Below are 16,216 nucleotides of genomic sequence, written 5' to 3' on the forward strand. Positions count from 1 at the left end.
TCTCGAAAAAAAATTTTTTTTTTTTCTTTTCTTATGTAAAGCCGGAGACGTGATTGAAAAGCACAGGCGATAGAAACTGAGAATAACAGATTTCAACTTATCAGAAAGCGTATATATCAGAATACACCAGAATACAATTGAAATCTGTTATTCCTGTTCCTATTGCCTGTGCTTTTCAATTGTGTCTCTTTAGAGATGCAACACAATTATTGGCGCCGTGAACGTCATGCGTGAGATCCTTTCAGAAAATATAACGCTCATTTAATACGACATAACGCAAGAGCAAAATTTTCTAGAAAATAAATTTCAATATTTTGAATCAATACAATTTCGTAATATTAATTTGAAATTCAATTTTGGTGTAATAATTAATTGTAGAGGAATCAAAATATGTTTTTTAAAGGTATATTCTTTCTTTTTTCTTTATGTTTTCAGTTTTTTTTGCAAGCAATACAATTTTTTAGTTATGCCATTGTCGTAGCAAATAAGCGATATTTTGGTCAAAATGCGTTGAAAGCAAGATGGGATCTTAAGGCTGAGTAGTCGCCATATTGAATCATGTCAATTTTTAGTACGTGCCATTTATAAATAAAGACAATTTGAATAAAACAAAAACAAAATGAAATTTTATTACTTTTTATGATTATTTACTGACTGTCAGGGAGGATAAGCATAGTTTTCGTCCATTTTTAAAATAATCTCGTCATTTTATTTTATCCAAATCTTGTCTTTATTTAAATGACGTAATAAAAATTAACGTGTCACTTCTTGATTCTGACGTCATGACTTAATATGGCTGTAATAACTCCTCAGGAGTCTTAAGGAGCGAATTAATTGTTGAAGATACGACGAATGATATTGTATAGTAATTGAAATTGTAAGACCTATATGGAATCTTAGAAAAGACTGATGAAAAAGCGCGTTTGGCAAAATGTAATATAATAATTCAAAGCCGCAACGCTGAAGCGGCTCAAGTCACGACGCGTATTCTTCAATCGACGCACAATCTGCTCGCCGCGAAGCGAGTTCGCAAGAATTGCGCTTCTTGCGCGGCTTGTACAAAGAGGATGCAGTCAGCTGTTCCTGGAGGAGGTTTCTCGAGGTGGTTAATCGGCCGGTTAGAGGGGACGGGAAGGCTCGCTCGAAAACAATGGACCTCGTGTTGATGGCAATATTTTAATGAAGTTAGCGAGTTCCTGGTATACGGACGGCATCCCTTGCTTCTCGTCGATTCCAGGAGCGTATACACTCCGGAGGTAGTGGGATTCTTGCGCGCGCGCGCACGCACGAAAGAAAGAGGAAGAGATTGAGAGAGGGTGCGAGAGAGTAACAGCAAGTCGACAGGCGCCACTCGGCCACTGATTTCCACTTACCGATATCGTTCTACAAAGCTGCCTTCATCTGCCAGCCTACGCGGCCGTTCTTTCGTTAATCCAATGTCCCGGCTCTTGCGGACTTAAACTCGCGGAAAATGAGTTCAGTGTTATCAGGCATTACGAGCAAATCAAATGTTGTAAAATCCAACTCGATGTAGCTTACGATACATCACTCGAATAGTGATTTCATAATTTCACATTAGTCATGTGTATTTATAAAAATTAATGAAAAATAGCACGCGTGATAAAAATATTTCTTGCATTAATATACGAGTAATAATAATATCACATAATATATTTCAATATCAAAAAAGTAATTGATTACCTATCTTTTGAGGGAATAATATTATGTTATTGTTTACTGTGCGTGTAGAGCAATCCATTTCTATAATTAAATTATTTAGTTTCAAAGTAGACAACGTATCTATACTGTAAACATGAGCATTTAATCAAATTTAATACATTTCTTGAGTTAAATTATTTAATTCCATTGTTTTAGTTAAATTAATATGTTGAGTAGGAGCAGACGATCTAAAAATAACTCAAATTGAATAGAATTTGCATAACATTATAAATTTAACATCAAACCATCTTTTACCTGTTTGGTTCGATCCATCTTTTCGAAGATGTGTCACAAGTCCGCTTAAATTTATTATAATCTATATTTAAATATTCACAATGAAAGAGAAGCGGATGGTAATTACCGTCAGGCATGCATCACTTGCAAAAGTAGGATGAAATCACGTGTGTCAACAGATCGTTTTGCATGCATTGAGCAGAAGTATTAGGATAGGCAAGATTAATTTGATTGATGCTAGATTATCATGCTGCAAAAATAGAAGCGTTTTTTAAATGTTTGTGTGCTTTATAACGATTTCTACATTTTCTATAAGAATCATGAATAAATAAAGAAACGAAGGAAAACTAAATAATTCATATAATCCAATTTAGATGCAAATTTTTATTTAAAATGGGTATTAAAAATTATAAATCTAAATCTTTGTACATTTTTACAAATCACGAATACTTGCGTGAAACTTGGAGAAAATGGAGCCTCAAAATTTGCCGTTTTAAAATGGATCTATAAATTCAACAGATAACATTTTTTCCGAGGCCGCATATTGTCGCGCGTTATCGATCAAACGAGCATTATTGAAATTTTCCACTTTGTAGTCTGATCGAGCTAATTAATTTGCCTCCAATTAATTACCGACAATTGCTCTCTCGTTCTAATTACGCGCGCTCGATTAGAATCTGCGAAAGTTACGACCGAACAGAGCAATCTCTTAAGGTCCCAGCACTCGCATACGAGTTCTCAGTGAACAGAATTACTCGTGATAAGACTTGACCACAAAGTACTTTCGCCGTACTTTTATATGTGCAGAGATGCATCGAGACTCGCAGCAATTCGTGATTGTCTCGCATGTTCAAATATTTCATGGCTTGATCTTTCTTTTACATTCGCGCGACGATACAATAAATCTCGCCGCTTATAATCGGAGCCCTTATTTCCAACCGTCGTGTCTAAAGGGAAGAGTCTGAATAAATTATGCAAAGGAACTCGATACACTTATTGTTAGTTCGCTATTGCTCAGACATCGGTCTTCAGTCGAGATCAGACCTGATGCCTTTCGAGTCTGATTCATTCATCATGCGTGCTTGTTTAACGACTCCGGAATTACCAGACTAACGATATTCGAACTGATGCGAATCGTAAACTGCTGTAAGCGACAACAGAGTGATTATCAGGCTCTACAGTCTCCAAATTCGACGTTAATTTTCCTGAAATTTCCCTTCCTAAATTCCGCGGGAACTGATCGAATCCGATAGCACGGGATACACGTGTGTGAGTAAATAACCGTGAGTAATGTTACATATACATATACGAAGATGAACCGTCCAAACATGTATATATACGTCTATGTTAGTTAGGTGGACCGAATACAGATAGGACTATACGAAGGGAAGACAAGAGGGGAGAGGGATGGCAGGATCTCGTCTCCGAGGTCTCGGAGAGGGATATTAAGGCCAAAGCTATCTGATGGTTTCTCCTCTTCTCTCCTCGATCCCTCGTCCGTCTCCTTTGCTCTCCCGGCGATTCCTGGCTTCGAGAGGGCGGTTTCGCGAGAGACTACGGCGTGGAGGAGTACAGGGGGGGATGCAAGGGAGAAGACGGAGGAAGCCACGACCCGAAATTACTGCATCGATCCTCAGCAGACTCTCGTACTCCACCTTAAGCGACAGTAGATGAAACCAATTTCGGCCCTTAAGCTCGTCTTACGCGTCGCGATTCGGCTTTCTGTTGTCTCGGCTTTGCGACAAGGTGATCTCGTTGGTTTCGCAATTATAATATAATCTTACGATCTCATTACGAGTATGAATTTGCGAATACCGAGGAATGCAAGCTTCCTTTCTTTTCTTCCAATTTATACACACGCATAGATATTTTTTTATATTCTATATATTTTTTATGAGCTTACATTTATATAATAAAGTATATAATATACGCTTTTTAAGTTATAATATAAATAGAAGCGTATAAAATACATATAATATAAATGTATGAAAAATGTATGAGAAAATGATGAGAACAATACACGTGATGAGCGTATATAATGAACCTGATATAAAGTATACAAGAATATACACGGAATTAACTTTGTTGATAAGTAAATACATTCCAATTGTTTGCGAATTATATATCTTATCGCCGTATAAATATATTACTTACGCCGAGACTTACGTATCAACCTCGGAGGCTTATAAAGGTATTTAACTTGTACTTAATTTATTATACGCGCACATCACGTATATTCTTATTTTCTCGAAAGACAATTGAGATTCCAGAAAATTATTGTTTATTTCTCTATGTTGGAAAATCAACTAAGCTGTTTTTTTCGCGTTATTCTCTTTTCTCATCACTCGGTTTTTTTTTATGAGAATTATTTTTCGAAGAAGATATCATACACTTTACGATTAAGAAGTTTATAATTTTCTTCGACATTTTCGCCATATCTTTTTCATCTACATGTTCATTCTTTGCTTTGTTACGTTCTTTAAACTTTCCTTCGCGTTTTATGATCTCACCTTCTCTCTTGCACATTTTCAATCTTAAAGCTGACATTAATTATCTGACATTAACTTTTTTTCTAAAATCTTTTCTTAAAGTCATTTTAAATATAATTATACGTCGTTATCTTGCTATAAAATTTGTTATAGATGTAAAGTTTTAAGATTTTAAGATCAGAGCGTTATATGAACTTTTGACGTATAAGTATATATATATACTTATTTTAGAAAAAACGTACTATCAACTTTTTAGAAAATGAAAAATTACGATTTGAAAAATAAAAATGTTAGAGATGAAATAAAAATTTCTCGAGGACATGTATTGTATCACTATTTTATCCATTCTCTTTGATTATCTAATTATATCATTTTGTACAATAATAATACACGAGAAACGCGAAAACGAAAATTCGAGAGATTGTTCGCGTTCACCTTATCGTGCGATAATGATAGAAAAATTTCGTCGGGCAGTGTTATCATAAATTAAATATCCTTTCCGACTTCTCGTTCGCGCTCCTCCAAGTTAGCTACTTGGAAGTAGCAATCCGACTTTTGAATTAAAACGCCCATCGGGGGAGTATCTACCGTGTACGAGCGGACTTGCCCCCTTCCTATCGCTCAAACTCTCAGCAAAAGATATAAAAATTTAATTCCTCGCGGAGAATGACGTGCCGCTGGTGCCGCGAGCTTCTTTCAGAGATCCTCTCCTTTCTTCCGTCTTTGCTGTAGCCATACTTTTCTCCGTTCGTCCTCGTTTCCTCTTCTTCTCTCCCTCGTAAAGGATCTTGCTATCATTCTTAGTCCCCCGTGTCTATCTATTTTTTGCTCCCCCGCGTCGGAAAAGTTTTTCCATTCTTTCAGTCGTTAACGGGACCGTTTACGAAAATTTAACGTTTTGCTTGTGCTCTTTGCTAGAAAGAATTCGAGAAAAGGACATCATGTACTTGCCATGTCATGAAATTTTGAATATTAAAGCAAAGTATTATTGCATAAGTGCACTAAACAATATTTTTCTAATATTCTTCTAACTAGAAATTTTGTGTATTTCTATAAGCTAGGAATTTATAAGAGATATGTATTATTTACGAGAGGAGATTTGTTACATTAATTACTCACATACACTGAAAGAGCAATTTTGCTGAAGAATCTAAAAATTTGACTAGATACAGATCTGAAAATAATTTTATTGAATCATCAAAATAATTTTGCAGAAATTTTAAGCATAATGCTGCAAACGTATTTTGATATTTTAGCAACCAATTTTGTCCTATCTAATTATTTTTATGATCCAACGAAATTATTTTTCAGATCTGTATCTAGCTAAATTTTTAGATTCTTTAGCAAAATTGCTTTAGCAAAAGTGCGTATATGTATATTATAGGATAAAATATGTATAAAAAGGATTATTTTGCTAAAATATCTAAAAATTGAACTAGATACAAATCTAAAAATAATTTTATTGTATCATCAAAATAATTACGTAGAACTTAAGCATTCAATGTTATAAAAAGTTTTAACATTTTAACGACTTTGAATACCCTGTATAATTATTTTGATGATCTACAAAGTTATTTTCAGATTTATATCTAGCTAAATTTTTAAATACTTCAGTAAAATCGTTCTTTCTGTGTATACATATAAGTTAGCTGCTGTATTATGAAACACATAATGGTATGCACAACTTTTTGCACACTCCCGCATAGCTTCCGTGGTTTTAATTGATCCATCTATCGCGATATTCTTACTGCTTCCGTTCGCTCCGTTTTTGTACCCGCTAATTTAGCTTCTAGTCTTCATTTCTGCAACGTATGCTGTTGACTTTTGCGTGAATCGATAGTTTTGCGTTCTGCATGCAGATAAGCCGGCAAAGAAGCCTTATACGTCAGCGAAGACTTCAGTGGAGTCGTTTATCTCGTCTGGTAACGCCTCGTAAATGCAATTAATAGCGTTATCGATCAAGGATCAGCGATGACTCCGACGTTATGCAACGAGAATGTATTTCCTTTAGAAGTCTCGTATATATGATGAGAAGCATATAACAAGTTAAATTCTATAAACTATAAAACGTAAAGTAGAATTTTTTCGTTTTTAAGAAACACGACTGGAAAAGAGAAATAAAAACGTTAGAACGAAGAGTTCGTTCTAAGAGTGTTAGGATTTTATTTTTCGTCGATTTAAAAAGAAAAACATAAGAGACTTATTTGGAGCGGCTTCAGTCGATTTAATTCGACAAGATTCGATTTTTGCTAGAAACGAGCCAGGCTTTTCCAGAGCGCGGCCTCGAAGAGCGGTGAAAGATATCCCGGATGCGTTGCTCTCCGGTAGGGTTTTGTAAGGAACAGGCAATCTCTGTCTACGCTAGATAACGCTGCCGGGGGTTGCCCGGGGACGTAGCTTTTCATCTTACTAAATCACCCGCCGACTACCACCCGCGCTCTACACCGTTGGCATCCGGTCGACCTGGTGTATTACCAGACTCAGATCTAAACAAGAAGGAACGCCCCCGCAGTTTGTCGCAGATGCTTGGAAACATACGTTTCAAGTAGCGAAACGATCGAGCTACTTGATAGAAACGCGGAAATATTTATGAAATATTTGCATTTTTTTGAAATTTAATAAACGAATCAGACGAGAATATTGTATTACGTATACATAAATATCGAGTTACATAAAAGCTTAGAAGACAAATGAGTTTTTTAATTAATAAATAAAAAATATTAAGGCTCTCTTAATAATTATAAAAAGGAATGTTTGTAAGGATACCCTGTTATCAGATATCAAAGAAGCAATCTTTGAGTAAAAAAATAATATTTTATTATTTTTAATTTCCGTGTGTGTTAAAATGTAAATCAATCCATTCTTGTAATTAGTTTTAAAGTAAACAACGTTAATATAAACGTACGCACTTAATAAAGAATAAACTAAATTTGAGTCAAATTTAATATATTATAGGCTCGAGTTAAATTATTTAACTCCATTATTTTAGTTAAATTAACGATATATTGAATAAAAGCAGTGGCGACCTATAAATGATTAAAAATAATTCAAACTGAATGTAATGATGAAGTTAACATGCAAGCTTTTCTTAAATAAGTGTTTGCATACAATATATAAAAAGCTGTATTTAAAAAAATACAATATATTTCATTAACGTACTGTTTAAACTGACTTTATATTATGTGAATTAAATGTAGAACGGAATAAAATATCGAGCAGCAGGATTTTTCGGGCAAAAATTTCGCGCTTTCGACTTTCCTTTACCAGTAATCCTATCGATCCATGTAATCTGTTCCTCGTTGTGCGAGGGAAAAGGGGAGTTTGCCCGTCGACTAGTGACATCACTGGGCCATACATCAAATCGTTATCAGCCCCGGTCTCTCCCTCCTTCATTCGGAAGGGCGAAACGGAGAGAGACAGTTCGAAAAGAGATGGAAAAAGGGGGAAGGAGATTGTGAAAAGATAGAAAGGAAAGAGAGAAAGAGGGAGTGAGGGAGAATGATGGACGAGGGAAAAGAGGAACAAGGAAAAATATGAAGTATGAGAGGAAGAGACGATGGTAAGGGAAAAGAAAAGAGCGGAACAAATCAAGAGAGGTGTTTTTTCAGCATCTTGTGAACCTTCTTGTGAAAGAATCAGGGATCTTTTATCCTCGTAATGTGCGCATTAGGAGTTGATGATGAGCCGTAATGAATTTCAAGTTAGTATTAAATGAGAAACGTTTCAAGCGAAATGCAACATCCGAGTGATGAGTATCAATACTTTTGTCCACTTAAGTTTTTGGAACGTACACTAAATACAGTTGATAATCGGAAAACATTTCTTGACGATCGGGAAGCGACTTATAACTGTGGCGCGTTGTAAGATTTTCAAAGTACAGGCGCCACTCTAGTCGGTGGTATAATTTTATTGCGAGAGATCGAATCGGACGCCGGTCGTTGCATCCGCCCCTACGGGTGTCAATCCTCCCCGGGGCGAAAGTCGTGGCAGGACGAGGAAAACGTAACGGTATGGACGAAGAGGAGTAACGCGAAAGAGAGAAAGAGAGGGAGAGAAAGGGAGAGCGGATGGAACGGAAACTGAAAGCAGGGGCGGTCGGTATCTGACGAGATAAGGGCGCAATCTCTGGCCTCTTTCCCTTTCCCATGTCTCTCTCTCTCTCTCTCTCTCTCTCTCTCTCTCTCTCTCTCTCTCTATCCTTTTCTATCTCGCGTCCTTCATCATCCTCGCTCTCTACATCTCTCCGGAGTGAGAGGTGGAAGAGCTTCCCCGTAGAAGGGGTTGAGAGCGAGATGGCATGGAGCGAGGGAAACAGGGATGAGGACGACAGAAAGAGAGAGAGAGGGAGGAGAGAGAGAGAGAGAGAGAGAGAGAGAGAGAGAGAGAGAGAGAGAGAATGGTTGCCAGGCAACGATGAGAGGGGCGACCAGCAGTATAGATCGCTATCCGGCCACCTCCTCAGGGGCGGGTTGCATGGGTGGAGAAGGCAAAACCCCCCTTAGCAAGATGGCTTTATTACCCTCCGTCGAGGACTCGCCGATGTCGCTGTAGTAACTTGGTCCTCGCTCTAGGAAATGACGCCAGAGTTAGTACTTCTTGTATATAGAGACGTAAACATACATTCTATATACCTTACATGCTTGTTTCCGTCTTGAGATCTTTTGATTAATCTGCGTAAACATGCTTTACATTGCAATATTATGACGTTAAAAGAAAAAAGCAATCATCGTTAAATATCATTTCTAAATGGAAGAAAATAAAAACAGTATGTAACATTTTATTGAAAAAAGTTAGTTTTCACAAATATATATATATATATATTATTTACAATGTTTTAAAAATCTTAACAGAATGGCTGACTTATAATGTCACATCTCGTATACACCTTTAAGACTTCAGTCACAAGACAGTTATTGTGCATTACTAAAGACAATACTTAGATCATAAGACATTGTCAGTCTGTCTGTTGAGATCCTTATTAACATCAGTAATATTAAATTTCTTGTCAATTTAATTTGTGATAGTAAATACTCCAGTTTTAATCTAAGACTACGTTTCAAGACAAATGTGTGATCGGTGCACAGTTTGCTGAAAAAATTCGTACAAAATATTATTAGACATCAAAATCCGTCTTGATAAGTCTCTTCACTCATTAATTTTCTCACGTCACGTTTTCAATTCTACGTAATTCAAGATATACTTTCACTTTTAACAAATATTAATGTCCGAGAAGTTTCAAGTTTCGATGTAGACATCGCCGCGACATTCTCTATATCTTTCACAAATATCTCGTTGGGTCTAGTAAACAGACTTCCGCCTCTAATAGTAAATCGTGTTTGTGCGAGTCCACCGCATCTCTTCTCGCGAGAGACGTGAATTTCATCGCGAGTATCGTGAAATTTCGCTTGTCGCGGTACCGGCCTTGTCGTCATTATTACAAGTGGAAACAGTTTCGCGAGCTTCGTGCAGGAGGCGAACCGAGAGCAGACGAGAGTGGTTACAACTTTAATAAGTCTGCTCGACTTTGCAGCAGCGACGCGTCGAGTCAAAGTCGAGTTGAGTCGCATCGCATCGCGTCGCGTCGCGTCGCGTCGCGTCGCGTCGCTTCAGATTGCCGGGCACCGGGACGCATTCTCACGGCGGCGAATTCCGCCAAGTCTCTTGGCACCAACTCTCTCGGCAGCACAACACCGGAGATGGAACCCCAGACGTAATTTCCGGTTTCGACGCGGCAGTCGCGCGTTAGCCGAACCAAAAGACGATCGCTCAGCGAACGAGATAGTCCGAGATAACTCGCCCCCTTGTGGCTTTCTCTTCTCTTCTCTTCTCTTCTCTCTCTCTCTCCTCTCTCTTCCCTCTCCCCCCCCCCCTCTAAAGTGTTATTTCACTCCATCTTTCCCATATTTGTTTCTTTCCGGCACCTTTCTCTCTAAATTTTACAATTTGTTTTTTCTTCCATTCTCAATGTATATCTGCTAGTCTTTTTGACGATTGACGATAACATTGTACAAGATAGATTTCACTATTCTCTCTCAAGAATTGCCCATTGATACTCAAAATGGAGAAATCAAGATCAGAGAATCAAGATCAATATCTCAAGTTATTTTATAACTGGTAATATCTGAAGTAATATTTTAAAAGTATTTAACAATGATATTAATGATACTAATTATATCACAATGATATGCATATTTTCTCGATTTTATTAATACTAGTTAGCAAAAAGCAAATACGTCATACTGGCAAAAAATGTGGCTTTTATAAATTCGCGTGATATTCCATTGAAATGCTCCTAAGAAGTCATTTCGCTTCGAGAATTTCTGAATGAAGAGAGCACCGATATATCTCGGGAGATGGAATGGATCGCGAATCTAAATGGTCCAAGTCGTGAATACTGTTTTTATTGTTGAACATCCGTAGGCTTCGACGTATCGCCAGCGAACGACCAACCGCGGCCAACATCGCATCATGAATAATAAACGAAAATATCCGTCGTATATGATACATGACAACGACGCTGCGAGTAAGATCCCGTCGTGTAAATCCTTCGACCTTATACTCGGATACCATTTATTTCTGGCGGAGACCTAAACTGGATTACCGTAAAGATAGCGATTGAATTAATCATATATCTATCCCGAAGAAGATTTTATGTGAGTTACAGTAGATACGTTTTTCTTCATGACGTTTATGTATCTACACGTGTAAATGAAATTGTGTGAAGAATATTGTGTGAATGAAACTGCAAAACGCATATTTGTCAGCTGAATTTAATGGAATCAAATTTTATTATCAGTTTTTCTTCCTCAAAACAGCACACATTTTCCAAAACAATTAAAACATTTAACTTGTAACTAGAATATGAGATTCTATACGAGCTTAAAAATAATTTAAAAAATAGTGTTTTCTGAAAAAATTATCAACGCGTATTTATTTCAACAAGATTTAGAAACAATAAATTCTACCAATAATCAAATATAAGTGAAATCTCTATTTGAGTCCCCTAATTGTTGGTGCGTAAATAATATATTTATAAGGCGATAAAGTACAATTCGCAAACATTGGAATGTACTTACTAACAAAGTTAACTGTAAATGTTTTGATTCTAGATTTAAATCCTTTTCAGTCCAGAAGTCAAGTACAAATTATAAACTATATTTTAATTAAACTAAATTAAACTACGTTTAATTAAATTAAAAAAACTTAAATGCACTTTTTGTTTTATAAATATATTATTTACACAACTGTCGGAAGCTCATATAGGCATTTTACTTATATTTTATGCTTAGATCCGAAACTATAATTTTAATTCTCTCAATAAATATTTGTCAAACAATTTTATATCATCAATTTTATATAGTTAAGAATATACAGGGTGTTTCTTAAATAGCGGACATTAATATTCAATTTAATACAATTTTTTATTCAAATAATACAATTTTCGCGATAGTTAATGATTGGGCAGATACGTACTTATTTGGAAATATTTAGAAATTAATATTTCGTCATTATGAAAATTGCAAAGTGGTAGAGGACTTTTTTTCGACTCAATTTTTAATTAGGAATAACACTATATAATTGTGTCCGCTATTTAAGAAACACCCTGTATAATTGAATTTGAAAACTTTAAAAAAAAATACAACTAATAACAAAAAGCTTTAGAAAATTCCATATATTCCTCTAGCATAACATAAAGTATGTTTTCATATTCCTGTTACAGAATAGATAAAAAATTCTCACCTTTCAAACAATTTCAACATTTCAAATACTTATTCAAAAACAATTTGAGAATAAAAAATGTTACTACTTATGCACTTGACACCTTAGCGTATCGTAAAAAATGTTTTGTTGTCTACATATCCGCAACGAACTGCAGCATGAAATGAATCGGAGCGCAATAAAAAAAATTCTTCAAGGTTACTTTTGTGCAAGGCTTTATGAATTTATTCCCAGGCTCACGCGACATAACGTTCCACCGAAATCTCAGGTGAAATTTCCATTTTAGCGCATTTCCCTTGTCGATTCACGCTCACGCAACAAAAGTACGGCAAGATAGAGAGCTCGTAAAAACAGACGGCGCCTTCTCGGGAGTAGCTTCACCCGAGTTGGGCGTAGATGCGTTACGTCACGACCGTAGCCGAGTTCAAGCTCGTTCGTAAAGCGCAGTTAAAGTTTTAAAGGGCAGTTAAATTTAAAGCGAGTTAAGCCCGAGTATTATAACGGCGCGTGCCAAGTAGAAAGGAAGGGCCGCCAAGGGGTTGAAGCGGGAGATGATGGATGTTTAAATTTCGTAACGTAACCCCTTCGTTGAAAGAGGGAGGCTACGAGTGCGAGCTCGCACGAAAACGTTCGTCAATCGGTGGGCGGAGTGGGAAACTGCGATTTCATCGAATTTTTTTTTTTTTTACAATTTTTCCACCATGTGAGAAAGCTCAATTGACGACAAATGCCATTTCGCACAAGTATTTGTCTGGCTACAACAATTTCTCTCCTTCTTAATCTCTTTCTCTCTCATTTTATTGTCACGCGGAGTTTACGGCATTTTTTATGATTCGCTATAAACCCGTTACGATGCAGTTATAGGTATTTCGCTGTTTCTCGCGCCCTTACTTCTAGATATCGAGCATCTCGGAGAAAATTCTGACTCGTCTGTGATCGCTCGTCGTTGCAGTTCATTGTCTCGCATGCGCGAACGAACTCGGCCATTGACAGAATTCTCATGGGTATCGAGTACGTACACGATGCTACAGTTGTCATAGCCGATTGGAGCATTGAAATGGTAAAGAGGGGACTCCGCAAACAAGCATCCCACAGCTATGGACAAGCACGCCCGCCGACACGCGGAAGTAAACCCTCGCGTCTTGCATCACGTATCCTCTTTTTTTTTCTCCCATAACAACGCCGACGTCTCTTTGAATGTTCGCCTGTCGACACGCACAATGCGCACTACGCAGCAACTGCTTTTATATCTATATATAGTTGTATCGCGATTTACCGACGTAAAAAATTAATTTTATAGTTAATTTTTGAATTATTTTCACGATGGTCTTGTATGAAAAATATTTGTTAAATTATTATTCGTCGTACTTTTCCATAATTGCTTTCATTTTTTGGTTAGATTTATGTCTATGCCGTAAAAATATAATTAAAGATATGGAGTTATATGCTAAATTGATTTTTTAGAATGGGAGAAAAAATCGGGTGTGTATTGCGCTACGATTTTCAACGAACGTCATTGAATAGCCCTATCTTTCACCCTTTTTTCATATATAGCATATTGTTATCGTCATGAAATGACTCGTATACTTGGAATCTTTCACACGCGATACAATCCCCCGTTTGGTCATCGCACCCTTGTAAAATTTTTAAACTCCAAAAGGGCTACTGCCCATCTTGAGTTACTTATTTATTAACCCATCAATTTGTTAGAGCCATTGTATAACCGCCACGCTTCTCATCAATCTTTCTTGTTGCATCCACGTGTACGTGTGCATATGTATTCGAATTTTCCTACATATTAAACAAATTAATTTGGCAACCTGACAAATCTTCATTAAAATGTAAATAGTTTTTAACCAGATACAATAAATAATTATTCAATGGCTTTTATAAATAACTATTCATTTCATTGTGTGTATAAAATTAAGAAAAATAATTGGTAACATCTTTTCTAAAGATTCTATTTGTCAGATTTCGAGACATTTAAACATTTTCACGCAACAAATTTAATTTTTTAATTTAATAACGTCTATCGAGCTATTGATACTTTTATTTCAGTTTTCTTTGGTTAATATTTTCTTTCGATTATTACTTCTAATGTTTCTGCTGATAATAGCATTACGCGTGCACCTATGGCAAAACGATAAATAGACCTTCAGTTTAGTTCATTATCTACTTAATGGAGCGAGAATGAAGTTGAAGCGATGCTCACTTCCCATGTCGGCGGACAAAGAGGAACGTCACCATAGAGTACCGTGTCGCACTCGTAAACTACCATCATACAAATCGTCGAATAGAGCACATGCAAGTCCACGATGACGACTAGTGAATGACCGTCGTCGATTAATCGCGGTCGTGTCAACCGAACTGTAAGTAAAGTGCCAACAAACACATCATCGTGGTACTCGTAGCCATTATTGTGCAACCACGAGAGGGAAGGTAGAAACAGGCAGACGGTCTTCGTACGTTTTTTACGGAGATTCGAGATTTATGCAGTCGTAATGCCCGATTATGAGCGTGAATAAATTTCTTCTCGGCTTGTGTGTGAGCACGCATCTTAATTAAGACCGTGCGCACCGCAATGAAAAACAGACGTCCTTCTGCTTGTCCCTATAAAAATCGCTCTGAAATACACGCGTGAGATGAACGACGTAACAATATTCCAGCCTCGTAATTTAGCATGATTCAGCGGACAGAAAAAAAACTCATCGAGGATATGTGAATCTCGTAAAAGAATTCATAATTCGTCATTTAATAATTGAACATTTAATCCGACAAATATATCATTTTAAAAATGACACAACTAAATAAAACGTAATTTCTTAATTATTATTAATAAGAAATTATTATTAATAACTATTAATTATTATTAAGTAAAGTATTATTATGAATGAATTAAGTAAAACAAAGAATTATAATTTATTTAATTAGTATTTAATGTAACAATATACGTTTCGATCCTACTGCGAATTTTTCTCAATATCGCAATAACAATCAATACAATACAATTAAAAATTGATAAATCATACAATTAAAACCTAAACTTTAAAAATTGAATTGTGCGACGTGTAGCCGTGTCTTGTGATGTAGTCATAAGAAATTGTGATGTCCAAGCGTTCTCATTATAATTACCAAGTTAATTGTATTCAAATATTGGAATAAAATTAATAAGATATAAATGATAAATAATAAATAATGTTTAAAACTTACATGATAAACGCAAAGACAGATCGCTCAGAGAAAATTGTCAGTCTTATTATATGCTCTCATATCACCGACATAAAAATTACATAATATATGATTATTACAACAAAATTAAATAAACATTTGTAATAGTAACTAATAAATTAAACTTACATGATAATTCACATAAACAAGTCTCTCAGAGAAAGCGTCAGTTCTATTTTTCGTTCTCATATGACCGACTAAATAATCACAACTAAATTATATATAATACATAATATGTTGACAAAGCTGGTAAGGAGAAACAAGCATCAAGTCCTTGTAAATAAATTAGAATAAATCGCAAATGAATTAAATAAATGTTATTCCATTAATCATCTATAAAGATTTTAAAGTGAACTAACTTTTTTCATTAAAAAAAATCATCAAAATTGTCACGAATAAAAAAAATGATTTTAAAAGAAATTATCGAAAGAAATTATCATCGCTAAAAAAGATAACGTTTTAAAGGTTATGAAACGAAAATGACAAAAATAAGACATTATCATGTTATTTATAACTTTTTTATCATGTTAAGAATATATTCCTTCTGCCGATTATTTGATTAGTCAATAATTTTCAGTTAAATTAAAAAATAATTTCTTCTTTTTTCTGAAAAAACTTAATTTTTTTTACTTGTATCATTTTTGAAATAAAAGGAACAATATATATTCTCAAATTTATAACTCGTATTGTTGACACGTCCCTATTTCATCGCAATGACAGTTTTCCGCGTCAGCTATATTATACTAGTTATTAAAAAAACAGTCACGTTATCGTTGAGGTAAACTGGTTCGCGATCGTCGAATAAAGGGTATTCACGCGCACGTAAA

The sequence above is a fragment of the Acromyrmex echinatior genome, chromosome 7 (genome assembly GCF_024713525.1).
Source record: "Acromyrmex echinatior isolate Ae372 chromosome 7, ASM2471352v2, whole genome shotgun sequence".
Lineage (NCBI taxonomy): Eukaryota > Metazoa > Arthropoda > Insecta > Hymenoptera > Formicidae > Acromyrmex > Acromyrmex echinatior.